Source organism: Gymnoscopelus braueri (assembly GCF_963280865.1).
Source record: "Gymnoscopelus braueri genome assembly, chromosome: 4".
Lineage (NCBI taxonomy): Eukaryota > Metazoa > Chordata > Actinopteri > Myctophiformes > Myctophidae > Gymnoscopelus > Gymnoscopelus braueri.
In genome coordinates this window covers 36385733-36390732 of record NC_137605.1, presented here as the reverse complement: position 1 = coordinate 36390732, position 5000 = coordinate 36385733, and the positions used below count along the sequence as shown (strand labels likewise).

At 43.0% G+C, this 5000-nt stretch overlaps 1 protein-coding gene across 2 annotated transcripts in view; it reads right to left on the bottom strand.

Annotated features, from left to right (window-relative positions):
• The window catches only part of cdkal1 (CDK5 regulatory subunit associated protein 1-like 1), a 326254-nt gene that overhangs the window by 59322 nt on the left and 261932 nt on the right, over window positions 1-5000 (bottom strand). The gene's annotated exons all lie outside the window — the stretch shown is intronic.

Sequence of the window (5000 nt, the reverse complement as noted above, 5' to 3'; positions counted from 1 at the left end):
ACTGCCAACTCAGCATATGAGTAGCATGGATTGGGTAACTAAGATGTGCGGTAAGCACTGGGAGCTGATGTTGCGCTGCATCTCAGCAATCCATCTCTGAAGGGTCTAGTCTAGTGCACACTCACTACTTACTTACAGGTAATTCAAAGGGTCTCTTTTGAATTCTCGTGCTTCCCATTAAACAAACTACCGTAACAATATTTGCAATATACTGTATTCTATAGTTATAATAATATATTTGAAATTAATTATGTGATCATGCATTTGAACGGCAAGTAACACTTGGATGGCTGTATATCACATTTTGGATTGGATAGCTCTGTAACAACAATCTTTTGTAGCAGATTAGGTTTGTGTGGTTTTGTGATGGTGGGTGGTTCTGATTGGACAGCTTTTTTGTGACCAATTATTTAGTATCATCTTGTCTCCATATAAGCAGTCATATGTTCAAAACAATGTGCATGGTTAACAACAGCGTTTCTGAATCTACAGCTTTGTAAACAGCAACTCTAATTGGATGTTGTTAATAGTGATCCTGTCAAACAATATATAATTGCACACAAACACACAAAGGTGCAAGCACAAGCACGCACGCACACACGCACGCACACACACACACAAACAGGGTTAAAAAGAGGTCAGCGCATAACTGCAACCATGCCCCATGGGACTGTAGGTCAAGCTATGAATAAACAGTGCTACTGTATGTGTCTTAGCAAACTGCCCAGTGCAATGTGTTTATGTTGCATTTTGTTTTGTTATTTATAATTATTTGGGTGTCATTTTTGCGTTATATAGATAGGACAGTGCAGAGAGACAGGACAATGAGGGGACACACAGGTCTCCAGACAGAAGTGAACCGGGGACGTTTGTGATGATGTGGTCCATGCATTAACCACTCATCTACCGGGATGCCCTTTAGCTATGCATTTGTGGTACTCTTCCTGTCCTCTTCTTTGTGTTATTTTGACAGTGAGTATAGAGACAGGAAAGGCAGAGGAGACAGGGGGATGGACATGCAGCAATGGGCCTACGGTCAGATTGGAACCTTGACCAGCTGCGGGGACGCCTTAAGGCTGTTTCAGACGCGGAACGAGTGACTTAGTAATTCATCTTCAATGAGAGGCGGGCGATTATTTGGGATGCACAGAGAAGTTGAAGGGCGGAGAGGCAAGCGGGCGCTGTCCCGTAAAATTCTCGCGCTCGTTTCGTGCACACGCACGAGGGCTGCCAGAGTTGGATTGTGGTCAGCTTTTTTTCCCCCGCTATGCGCAGGAGGACAAAACAACAATGATCGCGGCACAATCCCCGCTGATCCAAGCGAGAACGCCTGCGTCACTCGCTCCCCGTCTGAAACGGCCTTTTGACTTCATGTCGTCGCTGTCTGGGGGGAAATCTCATATGTCCAAAACAGTTACTTTTAAGAGAAAAAATGTTCAGAAATACTGAGATATTATCTTTAAGTAACCTTTGAGTACCTCCAAGAGGCCGGGCCGAGTGTCCTCTTTTTTTTATTCAAATATGTGTATGGCTGGGAAGTACGCAACCTCTCACTGAGTTCTCTCTGGAAAAGTTCCAGACCCAGTAGCGAGGAATCCCAGAGTGGAGAGAACATGGACTGCTACTGGTATGGCATGGTTATAGTGCTACACACTGGAAGGCGAACCATTTTGCATACAAAAAAACACATTCTAAGATTTATCACGGAGCAAAGCCAGGACTTGTAGAACTACTGAGGCTTTTATATTTGAAACGCATTCTCTCACCCAGGGACCCAGGCTCATAAAAAATGTACCAGCTACTTTTCGGTGTGATTTGGGGACCTAACACGAACAGACATATGACCTAATTTGTGTCCCCATCGTGGTGTGAGAGATGGTGACTTCACACAGGTTAGGATACATCAGTCATTTTGTGATTAGATTCTGGTCTAAGAAAGAGTAGTGCCTAAAGGGACACATGCACATGTACACACGCACAAGCACATGCGCACACGCACATGCGCACGCGCACGCACACACACACACACACACACACACACACACACACACACACACACACACACACACACAGGTAGCTTTTAAACATTTGATCATCCCTGTTTCTTTTCAAAGGACACATCAAGTTAAGTTTTCTGACAAAGCCTTCAGGGCACAACTTTCTCGTCTTCAAACTGTGATTTATTGCAAAACAAAATGACTTGTGGCGAATAGAGAGAGAGAGTGAGTGTGGAAATGAGAGAAAGGAGGAGATATAGAGACAAAGAGAGAGAGAAAGAGAGAGAGAGGGAGAGAGATTGAGATTCCAGGTCATTTTAATTTTAAATGGCTGCGTGGGTCTGCTTTGCCGCTGATAGATGATTTATGCAAATTATGTAAATGTGAGTTAAACGAGTATGTTAATTAGGTAACGACAAAGTAACCTGAGGGGGAAAGAGGTTGGGAAGGAAAGTGTGCTGCAGACGATCTCAGGAAGCCATCTCTTCACGGTGAGAATAGTGAAGTCCACAATTCTTTTGAGTTTAGGGACTGATAAACTTTCATCCAGTTTTACTTGGTGTATTCTGATACAAAATGCTTAACAGTTCCACAGGTGCACAAGCTACAGTACAAACGACCGATGGCTCATCGTCTCCTGTGGTCAAACCAGATGGGACTGTGGTTTTAAACTGGACACACATGCATTAAAAATTAACACCTTATTCAAGCTACTGTACTGTATATAGGTAGGGGTGTGGGTGTATACCCCCTATTGATCTGTTAGTCAGCGACATACTGCAGGTGTTTAAATGTGTGAGACAGAGGATGCATGAAGGAGGGAATCAAAGTAAACCTCTGCATGAGTGAACACCAGTTAAATGTGCGAGCCAGAGAGAGAGAGAGAGAGAGAGAGAGAGCAAGAGAACGAGAGAGCTAAGTACAAACAGACAAATGAAGACAGTGTTTGAGCCTATGTTCCTGGGTGTGAGTGATGGCCCACCTGCACCTACACAGCTTTTATTTGTCTCTCTTCGCACGCGTGAAATGGAATAAAGTCCTGAATAAAAAAAGGTAAACAAAGAAAGAAAATCCCCGCGTTTGATGGTTTTACGGTCCACTCTCTCACTGTCAGCACTTCAAACACAAATAACTCGCTTCAACAAGTCTGGCCTCTCATATAACAACACAGAGAATTGGAAGAGAGTGATAGAGAGAAGGAGGGGGCAAGAATGAGGGAAATAGAGAAGAGAGAGAAAGAGAGAAAGAAAGAAAGAAAGAAAGAAAGAAAGAGGGAAATAGAGAAGAGAGAGAAAGAAAGAAAGAAAGAAAGAATGAGGGAAATAGAGGAGAGAGAGAAAGAAAGAAAGAAAGAAAGAAAGAAAGAAAGAAAGAAAGAAAGAAAGAAAGAAAAAAAGAAAGGAAGAAATAAATAATTTGGAGAGAGAGAGAAGCGGTGATAATGGTAGAAGGGAGAGGACAGAGACGTGTGGGACAGACAGGGGAAGGAGGAGCGATATGGGAGAGGCAGAGAAGGGATACATGAGACAGAACATTGAGGGTACAGTTGATGTCTCCGTCTAGACTTCCTTTCATCCAGTCACCCAGGATTTATAGGCTCCTGGAGGCAAGAGGAGGAGAGGAGGAGGAGGAGATAGGAGAAAAAGATGGGGAGAACAGTTGATAGACAGGACAACAAGGAAAGAGAAAAATGAATTGGAGAATGTGGCAACAAGTACTCCCACTTACAGTGTAAAAATGGACCTCTAAAAGTCCATTATTAACACAGTCTTTCAGCCACACAATAACATTCCCTATGTTATCAGTATTGGCCATCTCACACCAATCTCACTGACCACCAGGTTACAGATTAACCAATTAAACTCTAGTCTATGTCCTTCGTTGTACGTCAAATACTGAAAATAAACGATCTACAAGCTCACAACACGTCGCAACATGGCACATTGTGAGCGTGTATGCCCGGGTTAGGGATGCTATGTGGTTAAATGGTGGTGTTGTTTTTCTAATTTGACCCAGTTTGACCGGAGTAGTCATGTGAGGACTGACCAACATCAGTGCACTGGCCCCTTGAGCGCGGTCCTAACCCATACTTTAACAAACACTATTCAAGCACACAGGCAGCGGCAGGTGAATATCTCATTTCTGGGAAGCACACTGGTTCTCCTAAGATGGTTCAGCACAGGTTTAACTACCCCCACGCTCAATACACACACGCACACGCACACCTAACGATGCTCATTAATTACACCTATTTATTAGCCCCAAACAGCCAATTAACAGCCCTTCAACACAACAAGCAAACAAACTAATCTATACGCAACACATGGAAGGAAAGACGCTACCAAAGATTCAGAAGAATATTTAAAACAATAGCCAGAGATATGAATGGAATGCGAAAGCTGTGGGGGAGAAAAACAAACAATCCTTTGTTTTCTTTTCTCCTGTACTATTCTGTTATCGTTCAGCTCCTCTCGTAGCATTTTCTCTCTTGAGGTGTTTTTCTTAATTCTTTTCAAGCTATTGTTTTCTTTTCTCCTCTTAGATATGTAAAGCTTAGAGCTCTTCTTTCTCTTTCTGGAGGTGATCTTTTCCTTTCTTCTTTCAATGTGCGGAGGGGGCCCATTGAGGAGGCAGTGAGTAATGATGATGGTGTGTTGGTATCACGCTGAGAGCACCGCTACGGCAGCTATACAGTACAATGCCAGCGCAACGGCCTACGTCCTTGAGAGAAGGAAAACAAGCCTATTGTTCTGTTAGGAAGAACAGCGCCACTGTACTTTACTAGAGGGATCTAAACGCGTTATACAGTAAATACAGTGCCATTTATATTTTAAAGATTTGTTTGGGGGGGGGGCTACTATCGTAGAACAAATCTCTTTGTTTTTTGTAAAAGATCGACTTTGTGTACGCAGGATTTCACCTGTCTATTAAACTTCATGGACGGCCAAACAACCTAAGCAAATTAATGAAATGCTCTATATTTTCTTGGTTATTTGAGTAAAA